The sequence below is a fragment of the Rattus norvegicus genome, chromosome 1 (genome assembly GCF_021556685.1).
Source record: "Rattus norvegicus strain SHRSP/BbbUtx chromosome 1, alternate assembly SHRSP_T2T, whole genome shotgun sequence".
NCBI lineage: Eukaryota > Metazoa > Chordata > Mammalia > Rodentia > Muridae > Rattus > Rattus norvegicus.
The window spans coordinates 34612201-34631336 of record NC_141534.1 but is presented as its reverse complement, the minus strand read 5'-3'; the positions used below and the strand labels follow the sequence as shown (position 1 = coordinate 34631336).

Below are 19136 nucleotides of genomic sequence, written 5' to 3'. Positions count from 1 at the left end.
CTCACAGGTGTATGAAAGGACTCTCAGAAAGGACCCAGGAGTGAAAGAATTAAGAACAACAATTAAAGACTTTTGCACATCAAAGGGCTTCATCATTTGAGCAAAGTGGCATGCTACAGAATGGAAAAAGGTCTTTACCAATTACATATCTAATAGAGGATTAGTACCTAGAATATAAAAAGAACTAAAAACAAAAAACAAAAACAAAAACCCCAAACAACCAAAACCCAATAACTAACCAACCAAACAAACAGGCATCATGAAAACAAAGAACTGGGGCTAGAGAGATGGCTTAGCAGTACTCACTGACTGCTCTTCCAAAGGTCCTCTTAGTTCAATTCCCAGCAACCGCATGGTGGCTCATAACCATTTGTAACAGGATCTGATGCCTTCTTGTGGTGTGTCTGAAGACAGCTACGTGTGCTCATATACATAAAATAAATAAATGAATCTTAAAAAAAAAACCAACTAACCAAGTTAAAAAAAGAGTAATGAACCAAGAAGATCATTTTCAGAAGATGAGAGAAATGGCTGAGACACACTTAAAGAAATGTTCAACATCCTTAGCCATCAGGGAAGTGAAAATCAAAACTACTTTGAGATTTCCTCTCACTGCAGTCGGAGTGGCCAAGATTAATAAAAACAAATAACAGCACATGCCATTTGGTTAAGATGTGGAGTAGTTGGTGAAGACGTAGGGTAATTGGAGCAATGTTGCCGACATGTGCAAGCCTTGAGAGCATAACTTAGAGCAAAGTTGTTCTAGGTCCATATCCACTGGGGCCTTTAGGACAGAATAGAGATCAATTCTTTTGTCTCAGATTCTCTTCACCCTCTTTTTTTTATGACTTTTTTTAATCTTTATTAACTTGAGTATTTCTTATCTACATTTCCATTGTTATTCCCTTTCCCGGTTTCCGGGCAAACATCCCCCTAACCTCTCCCCCTCCCCTTCTAGATGGGCTTCCCCTCCCCATCCTTCCCCCATTACCACCCTCCCCCCAACAATCATGTTCACTAGGGGTTCAGTCTTGGCAGAACCAAGGGCTTCCCCTTCCACTGGTGCTCTTACTAGGCTATTCATTGCTACCTATGAGGTTGGAGCCCAGGGTCAGTCCATGTATAGTCTTTGGGTAGTGGCTTAGTCCCTGGAAGCTCTGGTTGGTTGGCACTGTTGTTCATATGGGGTCTTGAGCCCCTTCAAGCTCTTCCAGTCCTTTCTCTGATTCCTTCAATGGGGGTCCCATTCTCAGTTCAGTGGATTGCTGCTGGCATTCGCCTCTGTATTTGCTGTATTCTGGCTGTGTCTCTCAGGAGCGATCTACATCCGGCTCCTGTCGGTCTGCACTTCTTTGCTTCATCCATCTTATCTAGTTTGGTGGCTGTATATGTATGGGCCACATGTGGGGCAGGCTCTGAATGGGTGTTCCTTCTGCCTCTGTTCTTAACTTTTACCATCGTTGCAAACACACAAACTATGACGAATGCTGAGCAGGAGCAGAGGAGCCCAGACCCAGCTTCTCACTGAAGTTTCTAGGCATGTACATGGCTCACTTCTTATCTCATGTTCAGTTCTGTGCCAAGGTGTCTGGGTGTGGGACCCTAGAGTACAACTGCTTTGGTTGAGTGGCTGTGGAGAGGGACATTGTCTTTATTCTTGGTGGGGTACTCATGTGGTGAGAGATTCCAGTCTTAAAGGGCAGCACTGTGTCTTTCCATGAACTATTGAGGACACAGAACATGCCTGGTTCCAGATCATCTGGGTAGAGCTACCTTCTCTCCAGTTTGTCACAGCACCAGTTCCATAACCATGCATCTAATATGTACAATCCCCTACAAGGCATCCACAAGTCACACTTTTCTCCCTGTCCAAGACCAAAGTTCTCTATCTTAGAACAGTCCATCCACTCAGCAAACATCTGACTCAAGTCAATGAATTCTTTGGGGAAGCCAATCAGAGAAGGCCAGGCAAGCACACTGTAGCAAGGTTGCTGTTAACTGACTTTTCAGCCTCATTCAGAGATGTCAGAACTCAGCTGTGTTATTTTAACTGTGGGACCTGGGAGACACAGGTTGTGTGTGTGGCCAAAGGGGATGTAAGTGCCATCCTTTGGAGATGGAAAAGGGTAGAGCGAAGAAAGGGCTGGAGGCACCAGGAGCCACAGATAGATAAGTCTGGAGGAAGAGGAATGGGGCCACCAAAGGATTCTTTGTGACCAAAACTTGTTATGCTTTTGTAGGAAGAAAGTCAGAAGTTTAGTTAATGGATATAGTTTTCATAAAATACCATATTTAGCATTTAATTTAATCTATTGATATTGAATATATTCTATGTGTAGCTTCTGTCATTAATGTTTGTCTATCACTTATCACCTGTTATATCTCTACTACCTATTTATGTATTTATGATGTGTTTAGGATGAACCCAGGCTTCACCAGAGCTAGCACATATTCTACCACTGAACTACAGGTCAAGAAAGAATAGTACAGATGTTAGCCCATATCTTCCATTGGCTTTACCTGCCTTATAAATCATAAATTGGAGGGCTCACTGCTAGAGAATTGCCTTTAGAGTGAAAAATCTTGCTTATTTCAATACCATCTGTCCCCAAACCTGGTGTGTTGACTAGTCAACACAGTTCTCTCATTAGGGTTGTTACTATTATTTTAGGAAGTAGTGCCTTCCTCATCTGCAAAACCTAGGCTTTAGTTCATAATTTCACTTGCTAACCACCTTCTAAAATAAGGTTTATGACCTTTAATTTCAATTTAATTACAGTCTATTCTATACTTGGAGAATTATATAGACATTTTATTTATTCACTAAGTGCTGATAGTTAAAAAGTCCAATTAATTTGGGCAAAGTGATTCCTGGCATTTAGTCTAACTTTCTGATGCCAGCAATCCCTGAGGCTGAACCTGTCAGAGAGGTCTTGACACTTACACGTGACGATCAACAGCATGAACTGTGGTGCTGAGATTAACAGTGTAGGGCAAGGAATCATCTGGTTTTGGTAATAAAATCACATCTCAGTTCTGCATTGTCACCAAAGTATGATTTACCTATGATCTCATCTGAGTTGGATGAACATGATGGATGATAATACAATCAGGGTCAGAGTCCCAGTTTATTAAGGAGCCTGAGACCAAAGAAGAACTTGGTGTGTTGGGGCTGTATGGACTCTCAGGAGTACAAATGTCTAGGGTATAGGAAGATTAACTTTGATCTACCTTTTGAAGCCTAGTTGGATGCACCCATGTCCTCTGGACTCTTATGCTCTGTACAATAATAGAGATGGAATCATGTAGACACCATGGATTTTTGCTTTCTATACTTGGTAGGAAAGTTGATCCCAATGCTCATGTTGTACCAGTCTCTGGGAGGGGTAGTTCTAAGGTCCTGCAGAGGCCACAGTCCCTCCCTTGAAGCCACATGTGATGTTTAATTTTGGCTATAAACCCTGTTGGGCTAGGAGTTGCCCAGAGATTACCACGAGTGTTTATAAGGGCATCTCTGGGAAGGATCAAATGATAACATAGTAAGTCAGACAAATATGAGTTGATTAACAGATAAATCCCTTGGTTGGGAGGCACTAAAGGTAAGAGGGGGGCTAGTTGGAGCAAGTACCCCGGAGGTGTCCCTGAGGGCTCCATCTTTTCTTGACCTCTACAAGATGTCACCTCCTCAAGCATGACTCAAAAGAAATAATTTACTCCTTTAACATTTTTCTTAGGAATTTTTGTTCAGAGCAATCAAAAAAAACCCAAAACTAATAAACTCTTAAATATCCCTGTGCCAGGACTCATACTCCGGGTGAAGCAAGGGTAGAGAGTGAGGCCTAGAGTTTCTCATGCGAAGGCAGCAAATCACCAAATGAGGACAACAAAGGTGGAAAGTCCCCAGACCAAGACCAAGCAGAGTTGTGTAGAGCCACTGGTGCAGGTGGGGGTAAACCGTGACCTACACAGATGCCTGGGCGGAGGTTCATGATGTTAATGAGACAGGGGATGCACTGAGTTGCTTATAAAACACAAATAATAAAGAAGACCAGAGGAAACCTGGACTATGTGAATAAGCCAGGAATCTCATGTGGTGCCACTGGCCTCAGAGCCTAGGAAGTGCATGCTATGCCACTGGTTCCAGACCCCACAGAACCTGACCTAAAAACTCGGTGAGCCTTAGAGCTTTTCTATGCATTAATGTACTTCCTCCCTCAGTAGTGAACTCCCGCTTAGCAAGCTCCCCTGTTTGGCCTGCTAACCCCATGTGCCTCAGTCTTATTCCTTGTCCTAGGGCACAAGAGCCTGGAAGTCCCCCAGAAATGTCCACGCAGCCCTGGTGTCTGCCCCATCACCCATGGATTCCCTAAACCTAAGGGTTGCCGTCGGGGCGGTCCTTCCTTTAGGTTTGGAGACTCCTGGCTGACTCCTTGGCCTTTCCTTAGTATCTGTTCGCTCCTAGGCTGACTTCCCCACTCTCTGATGTGAGGAGCTTGAGAAGCTCCTAGATCTTTCTTTCCTACATATTTTAGTTGTTTCTTCCTTGATCAATACTTCTGTCTGAGTCATATCTGCCTTCCTGCATTCCATGGTAATCAGAATTTATTCATCACTGCCAATATTTTGCTTAGCAATACCCTCAGTTAAGCACTCAGTTTCTTCCCCAGCAAGTCATACCTTTTACAAAGTCCCAAAACATTAACAAAATCCCACCATGCTCCTCACCTCTTACAACGATGTCTTCCTTGTTTTCCAGGGTCATGGCCATCACGTCCCCACTGCAATGGCTTTCTAGCCACTTTCCTACCAGCATTCTGTTTAAGACCATTTAGTCCTATTCTGAGAAGACTGAGGCTTTGTTTACATCCCCTCTTTTCTTCCTCTTCAGAATCGCCTATTAGATTTAGGTATTGTCTTGAGTTCCTACCCTCCAGCACAGTGATACTAGGAAGTATGTCTTTGTGGAGATAATTAGGGCATGAAAGGTGACCACTACAAAAGGAACTCCAGAGAACTCACCTTCCTACTGGGAGAAGGTACCACTTATGAGCCAGGAAGCTGCCCTCATCAATAACCAGAAGTGCTGGTATCTAGACATGCAGAAGCCTGAGAAATAAATTTGCTGTTTGTAAAGTCCCAGCAGATGGACCTTTGTTATAGCAACCCCAAAAGACCAAGTCATCTCAGAGGTAACTGACTTATCTCAAATACCAATCCCTTGGGGACTGAGTTTCAACTTACTGAATTGGAAAAGCATGGCTTTGGTCTATAGTCAAAGATCAAGGGAAACTGGGAATGGAGTTGACTGTTGAGTTTTTCTATCTCCGGGCTTTATTTGTATTTGCTACCAAGGCCAGCGCTTATTTTCTGCCTGCCTGGATTACACTAGAGATGTCCGAGCCTCAACAACTATCCAATACTTACAGAGTCTAAGTGTTCTAAAATGTCACATGGTGAGAGAATTTCTATTTGCTTAGCCTTGGTCATAAGAGCTTCCCTCACTGTGACTCCTCTCCTAGAACCTTGGCCATGACACCTGTCAGTGGAAAAGAAGCTTCTTCACTGCACGGTGTTTCTCCCTGTACCATCCTCCCTGTTCCTAGTGATTCATAGTTGTCCTTGAATTCTCGGGGTTGTCAAGGAAAGTCTGTGAATGACTGCTTGGTTTGGGAACAATTCATAAAAGCTCCTCTGAGCTAGGGAAGGGAAGTGACCAGAGGGTGGATGTGTTTTGTCCTGGCTGTTGCAGTGTTTCAGTCACAGAGAATGGGTGGGCATGGTGGAGTGAGTCCTTCTGCTTCTTTCGTGTAATGGGAATGTGGTTCCTACATTGTTCTACCCAGGGATGTCGAGCATTCCAATTCTCAAAGCTGACCATTAGTCTCCTTTGACAAAAAATATGTCCTATAAAGCTGGGCCCAAAGAAAAGGAATAGGAATAAAAGATGGAACCGATGGAGAGGGTCTTTGACCATGACAGTGAGACTTGTAGGTCCACACGAACAGGTTGTAGAGAGCTCTCTCAACACAGTGGTCCAGTTGTAAGGGCGACCTTCCAGGACAGCCCGAGCGTGTAATACATTGATACACAGTCACGCCCAAGACAGTCGGGAATGAATGCTTTCTGTTTGTGTTTAGAGGGAAGGAGTGTTAGGTATAAATGAATATAATATAGGTGATCACAGAAACCTTCCCTCAACTCCCAGAATCTAAGAGTAGAATAGTTGTACTAGGTAACACAGTAATTAATGAAGCAGTTAATTTTCCTCAGAGGACAAGGTCAAAGTTCTGCATCAGGTGCAGAAAGGTCCAAGGAGGTCCCTTTTCAGTCATGTGCCTTGGAAGACTTGACTCTCAGTAACTAGCTCCCGGAGACAGTAGAGACAGGAGGTAAAGATCCCAGGGAGCCAGATCCCTTTGGTGTCAATGCAGCTGTTCTCAGAGTAGGACAAAGGGCATCATGATGGTGGGGAACATTCAGAGAAAGGAATGCTAGCCGTCACAGAGAATGGCCACTATGTTCTCCAGTGTGCAACTGTTATCCCCATACATTAGTGAATTCAGAAAAAAAATCCCTCTGAACCATTATAAGGTCAACTCATGAAAGCGAAAAATCAGTCATTTCTAATTATTCTGTGACCTTATTTCCCTTTCTGTGTAGTACTAACTTTATAAAGTACTCAGAAGTCCTGCAGAGTTATGATCACAGGCTAACACATGTTTAAACTACCGATACAACAAGCACACTTAAATTTAGGGTTGTCATCAGTACAAAGAGAGCGTTTTTGTTGTGTTTATGGCTTATATCAATTGTGGACTAACCTCTAGTAGTCTTATGTTTTCAGTGTCTCTTGCTGGTTCTCTGGTCTCCTTTCACAGACACAACACATTTCCTTTACAACACATGCTTCAGCCTGTGAAGATGGTTCCAGCTCAGAAGTGGCAATCACATTCATCAAGGGATATCCTAGTAACAGGCAGGACCTCCTGATCCGGAGATCCCGAGTTTACCAGGAGACCAGTGAACTCTCAAAGAAAGGACATCAGGACCTGCACCTCAGCTCAGCTCATCATGGGTATGCATGTGTGCTCTTGGAACAAAAGTTTTAGGTTCCATTTGGAGTTTCTCAGTGGAATCCATTCCACCAGAAAGTCCTCATCCTCCATCAAGAATGCATGTCCTCCTGGATTTAATGTTGTCTTAAATGAGGCTTTTCATTTTCGCCTCCATAGGATAGGGTGACCAAGCGGTAGGCAGTGAGTAGGATGTAAAGTGATTAAGTATAAAAAACCCAAAAAGTAATAAATAAAAAATAAAATAAAGGAATCCTAAGGTATTTAAAAAGAAAATATATACCATAAAGTAATGTTTATTCAGCAGAGCAAGAGGAGACTTAACACTTATGTAATATGGTTCATTACATCAGGTAAATAAACAATTCTATGAGCTCTCTACAGGGGAATATGAAACATTTAATAAAACTCAGAAAGTTATAAAAAAAGTATTTGACATATAAAAGAAATAAGTAGGTTGTTATATTAGACAATGTAAAGCCAAGGTTTCAGCCTAACTTCCGCAGCAGAAGCTGCCTCGTTTCCACCTAAGTAAGGTCGTTCCTTTGATGGGAATTGATCAGGATTGAAAGACTCTCCTCAGGAGTCTCGATCTGATTTCTTCCTCTTTGGGCTACTTCCCTGGGTTAGGGCACTGTGGCTGAGCTGAACTTTGCCTGTGACTTTCCTGGGCCATGGCTGGTGTAAAAGACTGGACAGCAGAGGCTGACTTAGCCCTCATGAGCACCTGTGTGCCCATGCCGGGGCAGGGGCTGGACGAAAGGCACACGCAGTTGGCTGGGAGTATCACCTGAGCCATGCATTACTGGCCTATGCAGGTCGCAAGGACAGGTCAGACTAAAAGAATCAGGCAATAAACTATAAAATCATCTTGATGAAAATCAAATAATCAGCTGGTCAAGGGGAGTGAATGCAAATAAATAATCCCAGGGTTTGAAAAGAGCTACTTAGAACTAATTTTTAGAACAAATAAAAAGTTAGACCTAAGTTAAAAACTTAGGTGACTGAGTATTCAGGCTCGGGAGGGACAGCATCCTGAACAAAGTTTATGAGCTGGTGGCTTTTCAGCTTGTCTTCTAGAGCTTCTGTCCAGGTTGACTTTATGTTTCTCCAGGTGAGTTCTCAGGAGAGCACCCACCCTTTTCTTTAGAATTATTTATTTATTTTATGTATGTGAGTACACTGCAACTGTCTTCAGACACCAGAAGAGAGCATCGGATCCCATTGCAGATGGTTGTGAGCCACCATGTGGCTGCTGGGAAGTGAACTCAGGACCTCTGGAAGAGCAGTACAGTGCTCTTAACCTCTGAGCCATCTCTCCAGCCCAGCAGAGGCCGCCCTTGATAGAAGGTTCTGTCCTGGTTTGTGGGCTGGGATGTTCTCTTCATCTCCTACCTCAGAGGGCTGGAGAGTGAGGGCCTTTGTGGGCATCACCTGAAGGGAAAGATGAAGCTCATGCTTTGCCTGTAGTCAACTTTTCTTTCTCTGGTGTCTAATCTGCAATCACTGCATGCCAGCATATACCCTATTCCTGTTCTTCACAGCTTGGAGTATCATAAAGCCCATACTTCAGCCACACAGCCAGAGAGATTCTAACAAAACCCACCAACAGCCTCAGCTTTCCCTAGACGTCACGAGGACTCGGGGGACTCTCTGGAATCTCTCTGTCACTCTAGCACTTATTGCTGCTCATTCTCTGGGAGCAGGATGTAAGCAAACCATGGGGTCGTCTGGGTCCCATAGACATGTAGCCTTGAAGCTAGCAGAATCTCATATGACAAGCCACTTGAAGAGTGAACACTTCAGCAGAAAAGACTCAGTGGTTGCAGGATTCTCAACTCCAGGGGTGAGCAGACCCCATTGCCAGTCGTACTGGCTGGTTTTATATGTCAACTTGATACAAGCTGGAGTTGTCACAGAGAAAGGAGCTTCCCTTGAGGAAATGCCTCCATGAGATCCAGCTATAAGGCATTTTCTTAAGTAGTGTTCAAGTGGGAAGGACCCATTGTAGGTGGTGCCATCCTTGGGCTGGTAGTCCTGGGTTCTATAAGCAAACTGAGCAAGCTAGGAGAAGCAAGTCAGTAAGCAGCACCCCTCTATGGCCTCTGCCTCAGCTCCTGCTTCCAGGTTCCTGCCCCACGTGAGTTCCTGTCCTGACTTCCCTTGGTGATGAACAGCAATGTAGAAGTGTCAGCTGAATAACTCTTTCCTCCCCAACTTGCTTCTTGGTCGTGGTGTTTTGTGCAGGAATACAAACCCTTACTAAGACAGCAGTCCTTGTGATAGCTGGGATTCTGGTTATGCAAAAACATCAGTGGGCTCTGACAGCACCCCATGTTTTAGGAAGCTGGGATCTGCAGTGGAGAACTCAAAACAGAGTCTCCCAACTACTTCCAGATGAGCTGTAAATTGACATAAAATGTTTTGATGAAAAGGGGATAAAGAAGTGACTTTTTGCCCATATTGCTACTGAAGCTAGCAGGATGAATGACCACTGATGGCAACAGATGAAAATGTACACTTAGGGGCTGGGGATTTAGCTCAGTGGTAGAGCGCTTACCTAGGAAACGCAAGGCCCTGGGTTCGGTCCCCAGCTCCGAAAAAAAGAACCAAAGAAAATGTACACTTAGCTGGTGACTACTCTGTAAAATCAGAGAGACTTGTTTCTATAAAAAAAAATAGGATTAATAGGAACTGTCTTCTAAATATTTGTCACAAATTGTAGTGGTAGAATGAAAGAAATAAAACCCCTGAAATACCAAGAAGCATTCCTTAAACCTGTTTTGTTTCTCTTCCTTCCTTCCTTCCTTCCTTCCTTCCTTCCTTCCTTCCTTCCTTCTCTCTCTCTCTCTCTCTCTCTCTCTCTCTCTCTCTCTCTCTCTCTCTCTCTCTTTCTTGACTATAAAACAGGAGTCAGGATAGCAATGCCTCCTCCCTTGCAGATCTCAGTAACTCCTTCTAATAAAGCAAGACAGTTCTGCTCAAGCTCCAGGAGCAGCAGTTTAGACGGACACTGCTCTGAGCTGAACAAGTATATTATTAGCCTTCATGAGCGAGTTGGTAGGAGGCCTCATCACCTGCTTTTCATGGATGCACAAGTCAGATTTCAGAAACATCACACTGTGGTCCTGTTGTTCTGGTGTTCGAGATCAGGATGCTGTTTTCTTCTTACGAGGAGTCAAAGGCTTAGTATGGGCTTAGCAGGTGTGGGGCCAGTTGAAGGCCAGCTGCATAAAAGCCCACTGGGAGCTGGGTTCTATTAGGAGCCCAGGGTTGCTCCCAAATCACAGTAGAAGCTGGTTCTTAGACCTATGCACCTCTTCCCCTTAAATTTCTTATTTCAAATTAGACTCAGAAGTCAAAACGTAGAATGTTTCACTGTTGAAGTAAAAAGGAGGTGCCTGTCCTATGGCTCCATCCATGATGTTTACATTGAGCGCCAGACAGACATGAGGGATTGACACCACCTCCATAGTCATTCTTTCTCAGCACACCTGTGCTGTGGGTTTTCTTGGTTTTCTGTTCCTTGTCCCAGTGCCCCCCACGCCATGTCCTTGCAAGTATGCTAATAGTGAGCCTGAAGCAAACCTAATGAGGTTACCAAATGGCATTGTATCATATGCATGGAGGAAGCCTCATTATTCATGCAGGCTGCCTTCTGGGGCCTGAATGGCTTGATGAGGGGCATTGTGAAGGCTTCTGCATTTGTCAGGCCCACCAGATGCCTGGCACACCCTGGTGGCTTAGGGACAGCCACCCATTGATGTTCATTATATAACACAGTGGGCCCAGCCCCTAATTAGGCACCCAGCAGAAGCCCTGTGGGAAGAAAGGACTCCCAAGCCATATCCCGGTCTCCTACAAAGACTTGGCATCACAGTGGCCTCCAGGGATGACTAAGGATGGAGCAGGAGACAGATGGGCCTGCAGGGAGCCAGGCTCTGCCTATCTTGTTGTTTTTCCTTATTGATTGCTCATGTCTGAGGCAGGGTAAGACTGGGTTGTCTGTGGAAGCAAATGGGCTGAATGCAGGAAGGTTCTTGCAGTGAAAACAGGAGTTTTCCTCCATCTCTGAATAGGGCATTGGACCCATGCCCCGTCAGTTTCTACTCTTGTAGATGATACAGTTTTAGTCTTGAGCTCTTTGTCTTTCTACCATCCAGTGTCTGAGTGTCACACTGTACACCAGCTGTGTGTGTTTGCTTTGTGTCACTGTGACACAGGAGCTTGGTTCCACCTTGGGTCACGGTTTTAAGTGAATGTTCAGCTTTGATGCTTTGGTCAAGGAGGGATATCACTGCAGGGCGTTGTGTGATAAGGAAGCAAAGCGAGAATGAGAAAGGTCTTGTGGTTCCAATCTCCCTTCTAATAGATGCCGCAACAACCAAGCGTCCACTCTTGAGGCTCACTGGCTTTATGCCTTCTGGAGGATGAGCCAGATGAGCCAAGCGCTAACCTTTCAGCTTTGAGTTGTTAAGTATATAACAAATCAGAGTAAAAAAACAAATTACAAGAAACAGATGGGCAAGTAGCAGAACATCACAGACAATCCAGCAGAAACTGACTGGGCAAGCCTTGTTGAGGCAGGGAGAGTCCTGGGCAGAGCACAGTGTTACCTCTGGAGAGGTTTTTAAGCAAAAGAACCAACAGCAGTTAGAGATGGTGATAACATCCAGTGGGCAGATTTGGGGAAGCTGAGGTGGGAGCTTCCCACTGGGCTTTCTCCTCTTGTGTGCATTTCCCATGGGTGTACTTCAGACTTTAAGTTCACATGGCAGCCATTTTCACATCATGGGCTAAGCAGTAGCAGCTCTGGTTGGAATGGTTCCCCTCCTGGCTGAGACAAAAGGGATTGGGTCTGAAGCCGGGGCTGAGCAACCTTGTTTGCAGGACCAGAATCTCAGTGAACTCTAGCAAGGATGACAGTGTACCAATATAATAGTTGCACATTGTACCATCTCCCAACAGCTCCATCAGGCGACCCTGACAACTATTTCAGATCTTGGCTCTAACCATTTCTTTCAGTAGAAACTCTGAAGTTATAGGCACTTGCTTTCTCTCTCTCTCTCTCTCTCTCTCTCTCTCTCTCTCTCTCTCTCTGTGTGTGTGTGTGTGTGCACGTGCGTGTGTCCACAACACACTATTTCCTGGCAATTGTTTGTAGACTGGAATGTGGGACCTGACAGCAACCTCACAGATCATGAGTGCTTCCTCTAATGATCAAAGCTTTCTTCTGTTAGCTTTTCATTCACTCCTGTCCATCAAACCAGCACCTCCAGACCCAGGAGGTGGCTTCATGGCGAAGGGTGCTTTTTTCTTGGAGTTGGGCATATTCTAAGTTGGATCTCTACCTGGTCATCAGTGCCCGAGAACATGCTCAAGTGAGGCAAAGAGGGGAGCTCTCCTTTGGGGAACCGTGTGTGCTTAATCCCTTGGAAGTGTAACTGTGAGCATAGTTCAGAAGAAGCTTGAGAAGCAGGATTTCCCAGGGGAGGTCAGCAGCTCCCATGGGATGTAACCAGGCCTGAGGACTTGCATGAACGCCTACTATGAAGAGGCCACCACAGCAAGATGTCGGTTTTATTCACTTGTCCACCCATCCCTGCGGCCTTTTCATCACTCACGGTTTCTGTGAGCTGTGAGGTCTGGGATGCTCATGGGTGTTCTCCCCTTCTGTCCTCACTGTCACCTCGTCCTGCTCAGGACAAACCTACAATATACCTAAAGTTGAGTGCCCATTACCCCAGGTCCTTGCTGGAGCATCTCCTCCTTCTTGCCCTTTTGCCTATGCATCTGCCCCTTAGAAGCTTCTGCCAACATTAGTTTTCACTGTTCATCTGCCTCTCCCTCAAGTGGAACTGAACAAAGGGAGCTGGTGCCATAAGGTCAGGAGGTATGAGGCTGGCCCAGAGGGTCTGTGTTGGTGCCTGAGTTGATGGAGACACAGTCCTCCGAAGGCAAGGAGAGTGGGGGAGGAATACATGTCCACCATCTTTGCCACTGGGTGGGTGCTACAGGCATGTGAGTCCCTCTCATGGCTGTGGTCATTAAGACAGGAACCAGGGAGAGCCCTGTGGAGGAGTTCTGGAGCCTCCAGATGGTTTCTAGTAGCTCAGCCCTCATCCCTTGGAGAGAGGAAGTGGCCAAGAAGGTGCCCACTGCCTGTTTCATAAACACAGAGAAAGCTGTGCTCCACTAGTCTATGTAGCGGGGCCCTTATGTTCTCCACCCCCTGGTAAGTGCTGTCAGTCTTTACTGGAAGAAAGAGGCCACATGAAGACAAGGTTTATTAACATTATTAAATTGTTTGGGTCTTTATTAACATATTCATGAGGCTATTCAATTTAAAATATATTTCATTTCCTTAGCACAGCAAATAATTCTCCCTTTCTTAGGATGGCTGCAAAATTTAATATAGAAGGGATTTCACTTGGCAGCTCGTGTCTGGAAAATGCGGCTCAGAGCTGCAGAGTGTGTGACTCAAAGAGTTTATCTGCAGCTCGGAGAACAGGAGTCAAGATGCCCCGCCCCTGAGCCCCTGAGCAAGCCTTCTTTGCTGGAAGTGCTCCTTGCAGCCTCTGCAGGGAATGCGGCTTTGGCAAGTGAATGGTTTGATGCCTTCAAACCATTGTGCTGCAGCAGCTGACTGCCTTCAATGGGACTGTGACCAAGGGCTTTAAGAAGTAAATGGTCAGCCTATATATATATACACAGCCACCAAAACTGGATAATACTGATGCAGCCGAGAAGTGCATGCTGACAGGAGCCTGATATAGCTATCTCCTGAGAGGTTCTGCCAGAGCCTGACAAATACAGAGGCAAATGCTAGCAGCAAATCATTGAACTGAGGAACGGGGTCCCCGTTGCAGGAATTAGAGAAAGGATTGAAAGAGTTGAAGGGGCTTGCAACCCTATAGGAAGAACAACAATACCAACCAACTAGAGCTCCCTGGGACTAAACCACTACCCAAAGACTACACATGGACAGACCCATGACTCCAGCTGCATATGTAGCAGAGGATGGCTCTGTTGGGCACCAGTGGGAGGAGAAGCCCTTGGTCCTGCCAAGGCTGGACTCCCCAGTATAGGGGAATGTTGGGGGAGGTGGGATAGGAGATGTTTGGGGAGGGGGAACACCTTTATAGAAGAACGGGAGGAGGATAGGATAGGGGGCTTATGGCTGGAAACTGGGAAAGGAAATAACATTTGAAATGTAAATAAAAATATCCAAAAAAGAAAAAAAGAAAGAAATAAATAAAGAAAAGAAAAGAAAGAAGAAGAGGAAGAGGAAGAAGAAGAAGTAAATGGTGATCCAGTAGTGCTTGGGTCTGGCCTTCCTCCTGAGGGGAAGGAGGCAGAGAGGCTCATGGCCTCTTGCTGCTCTTTGGCCAATGAGAACTCATTGTTCTCTGGGATCACTGTGGTGCTGAAGATAGGCTGAATGTCTTCTGCAGGAGTGGAACATTTCAGCATCCACGAGGGTTTATACTCACTTTGGGCTCAGGGGACACAGCCTCCCACATGCACAGGGGAATTAAGCTGTCTCAACAGCTCCAGAGGAGGAATTACATGTTTCGTTTACAAAGTGGCACATGTTGGGGGGGCTTGTGGGGCAATAGAGAAAGAAAACACCATGGCGGCCCAGAGAAAAGAATGTGTGTGGTACTAAAATTCATTCTACCTCTGTGAGGCATTGGGACCAAATTTCTGCTGTCAGGTATTTGTCTGGATTCTCTAATTCATAAGAGGCTGAATCATTAGCAGCATTAAGCCCACTCAAGCTACTTAAAGCTTTTTACCATATTTCATATTGAATGAAGGCTTCTTTTAATCCAAATATTTAATGTGTTCCATCTGCTAATCTTTCTTACTTCTGATAATGACTGTACAACAAACACATCCAGCTAGATCCATGAGTTATCAAAACTGTGCTTAATTGCCGGTGAAGGACGTAGTCTCCATCCCCACCTTTCCTCTCTATGAAGAGACCATCACTTACTTGTCCTTGAACTATTTCATATTTCAATTAATTAAAAGAATGTGGAGGAAGCCTGTCTCCCTGGCTTGGCATTGTTAATTAACAAAGGTACTCGCTATGCCACTGTAAATGGCATTCTGCTCGCGTTTAATTAAAATAAATACAAAAACTTAAAGGAACAAACAGATTTTGGCACCGGTCTGCAGTTCCAGGGCCAGATTTTATGTGTGGATGTAACACAAGCAGAGGAATAAATCTCGGGTCTCTGCTCTTAATGGACTGGCGTCTGGCCAGAAGCAAGGCGGCCGCAGCCGCAGCCTCAGCTGCAGCAGAGGCAGCAGCAGCAGCGGCAGCAGCTCCAGCTTGCAGGCTTTAGGAAGACTTGCCTCCTCCCCTCCTAACCACCCCACACGAGGTGGCTGTCACCAAACCTCTCCACATCTCAGGGAAGGGAGCACAGCTTGGTCCTTTCTTTCATCCACCCTTCTGCTAACAATCCATAGCACGGAGGCCGAAGTGTGTTTACTCACCGTGCTTCATCACGCGGCTTGGAAATGGTTTTTAGATATGAACTCACAGATCTTGCTCATTCCTTGCGGTGCTGACTGCTAGAATGGAGGGTGTCTTCAGAGTGACTGATCAGGAGACTGGAGAGGAGGGACATTCTTGTGAATGCCTCCCCATGCCCAAGATTGGGGATCCCTCTCTAAGCTTGTCATAACCATAGCAATCTAGATGCTACAAAATGAAGGGAGACCCCAACCCCCACAGAAATTTGATTCTTGGATTTGGAAACTTGATTCTTGGATTTCCAAACCGTTTTGGGATCACTACTTATATATGAGTAATCTTTGTAACAGAACCATGTGGATCCCACCCGAGAAGAGCTTCTAGGCAGGGGTTTTGTTAGCAGTAATATGTGTATGTGTATGTGTAAGGGTACACGGGTGCAACTGTTTGTGTGTAAGTTGCACAAATGTACCTCTTCACTGTGAAAAAAAAAAGCTGCATTTCTTTCGAAACAACTCTAATTACATTGTATTTGTAATGTATTAAGAGCATGAAAATCGGAAAATTAAATAATTAAGAATAGTAAACCTGTAAGCCTGCTGGGCAGAGGTGGCATTTGCAAGTCTGAGTTTGAGGCCAGCCTGAGTTCCAGGACAGCCAGGGCCTGTCTCAAAAGAAATTGAAAAAAAAAAAAAAAGAATGGTAACCCCAACTCCCCTGGCTCACAGTGTAAGGAGAGTAGCCGGGAAACTGTCTTGGATGTCTCCGGAGCCTACTATACTTTAGCTGGAGTCAGTTAACCTGAAGCGGTGTCTTCCTGGTGCTGGTAGGGGTGTAGGCCATGAGTGTAAACCCCTCTGGGGTGAAGGAGATCATACAGGTTGGGTTCTGCTCTCAGAAGGAGCCCGAGTCATCGGAGCCTGACATAGATGCCCCTTTCACGTATGTGCCTGAGGGACCAGTTTAGTGTTCACAGCAGTGTCCTACAGAGCAGTGTGAGGTGTGGGGGTCTCCGCAGGGCGATGGGTTTTATCATAGATGCCAAGGGGAGCCTGAGCGCAGTCTCTGGGACGGATTATGGCAAAAATGGTGGGTGGAGTATGGTTGCTTCAGGAGCACTAGACCGAGAGCCTTGCAGGTGATCAATACCATCCCATTGCTTTGGGTCTCGGAGCATAATTCTAATGAGAACGTGAGGAGCAGTGTGTTCTGTGGATCGTGGAGAAGAAAAGACTCATTAGGATAAAACGATCTAAGGAAGAATGGTAAACAAAGAGGGCCAAGAGTTGCTTGGAAACGCCAAGCACATGCTTGCTGGTGTTTGGAGGCACAGGTATGGATACTTAGGCGTCTGGGTGCATAGCCGTGCAGGCATACAGAATGCAAGTGCACAGCGCACACTATTAAAGGCCTGCAGGTGCTCTGGTGCAGGTGCTCAAGCATGCAAGTGTGAGAATATGCAGAGGCAGATATGCAGGTACCCAGGCGTGTAGATATGTAGGTGAAGATCTATACCGGTGCACAGACACACAGGTGTGCGGATGTAAAGGCTGCAAGTGTATACAGATATGCAGGCCTGCAGACAGTTCTGGGGCTGGAAGGCTGTGCCTCTGGCGGAGCAAGAGTGCGGTCAACCTGATACTCTCATCCTGAGACTAACAGGAGTAGGATTGCTTCCTCCTTGCTCTGGGACTGCATGTCCCTGCACACATAAGCCTTGCGACCCCCACTTCTGCCACCCTTGAGGTAATCATATAGCCTGGTGGCTAAATTACAAGTTAAACTTCCTCTTTCCCTGTAAGGACATGTGCAGCAAGCACGTGGAATTTCTCTTCATACAAATGAAGCATTCTTAGCACCTTAGCCCAGCCAATGATGAACACTCATCCCCCAAACCCATACCCGGTCCCCAATGTTTGTATAGACCTTGGACACCCCAATAAAATGAGGTGTCTCACTGAAAACCGTCTCTGGAGAAGGCTACTTCTTTAACACTCACCCTGGCTGAGGTCCTGCTAACCCACCCGTCCAGCTAAACTTCATTCTTTCCAATCCAGCCCAGTGCCCAGTGGTGCCTGGATACCCCAAAGGCAGAGGCAGACCCAGTGGCAGACATTCAGGTATGGAAGCACACTGATATGCAGCTTGCAGGTGTGCAAATGCTCAGGCGTGTAGCTGCATGAGCAGATAGGTGTGCAATCATTCAGGCATTCAAAATGTAGATGTTCGTGTATGCAGACAAGCAGGTGTGCAGGTGTGTGAGCATAAGCCCAGGGGCAGGTACACATGTGAACAGGTGCATAAGCACGTAGGCACAGGCATACAGGCACTCAGGTGTGCACTCATGCAGGCCTGTTGGTACACTGGCTGTAGGTATATGGCTATACAGTGATGTATTTATACCTCCACGTGTGCAAGTTTGTAGGTGAAACTACGTGCACTGCTTTGCTATGGTTACCATGACACAGTGCCACAGCTTTGGAGCCTAGGCAATTGGCCTCATTATTTAGGGGGATAGAGGTCTTCTATGTCCAAGCCATTATCAGGTTTAGATTCTTCCAGAATGCCCTCTTGATGGTCTTTCTCTGCATGCTGGTGGTTCCCTTTTGTCTCTTTTCTTTTTAGACCAGTCTGAGTGCGTTAGGGACCGGCTGACGAGCCTCACTTCAATTTTATTTCCTTTGTACCAGCCCTGTTTGCCCATTTGGTCAGCTTCTGTTGTGCCAGGGATCAGGGTTTCAAATACGAATTTAAATCAGGACACAATTTAGCCTGCACCACGGTGGAACTGGCCCTTAATCACGGGTCCTACTTAGAGAATATTACATGCAGTATGGAATTGCCCTTTGTCTTGTCACATGACTGGGACATAGCATCCGCTGTTTTACCCTTATCTAGTAGTAGTGAGTTTCAGGTTCCAGGGTAGTGTGGGAGTCGTCCTGGCTTCTAATTTGCGCCCCCTGGTGTTGGACCTCGGGAAAGCACATGGCAGGATCTAGTTAGGGAGATGACACACTGGAGCAGTCAGGTGCTCTGAAGAATAGGGAAGTGCTGGACGTTTGTGAAGACAACCATGAAGTGTCTGCCAGCGACTGACACAAGACTCAGGGATTAAGTCCCTAGGAGGTGAGGGTCAGGGGTAGGAAACGGAAATCATGGCAGGGGTTTGGGGGCTAAGAAATAGGTCCCAGGGAGCCCTCAGAGAGTGGAGCAAGGTTCCCATGGAGACCTGCCAGTGAGGCAGATTTGACTGTGGTGCCTCGGGGAAGCTGGCAGCTCAGGGGTAGTGGGTGTAAGTGGGTGAGGGGCCCCCACAGTGCAGCACTACAGTGTGCTATTGACGTGTCGCTTTCCCACACTGTCTGAGCCTGCGCTCCTTGGTGTAGATCTTTCCACCTGCCTTTAATGCTTACCCTTTGTGCATCTGACCATAAACACAGACGGGTGTTCTCGCTCAGCAGACGGCAGCAACACTAGTTTACAGCCTTGGCAGCACAGGCCTGCAGAAAACCAAATGTCTTTTTCTGAGGGACGCATAATTAGTGCCAGTTTCTGGGGAAGCATCTTAGCATTGA

The 19136-nt window shown here is 46.0% G+C and overlaps 1 long non-coding RNA gene across 2 annotated transcripts in view; it reads left to right on the top strand.

The window, feature by feature from the left end:
- Nucleotides 1-19136, top strand: part of LOC134484858 (uncharacterized) — a 229204-nt gene that overhangs the window by 23632 nt on the left and 186436 nt on the right. For both annotated transcript variants that reach the window (XR_015644968.1, XR_015644966.1), the window contains exon 3: nt 6879-7075. This is a non-coding gene — a long non-coding RNA (uncharacterized LOC134484858). The remainder of the gene's footprint in view (nt 1-6878; nt 7076-19136) is intronic.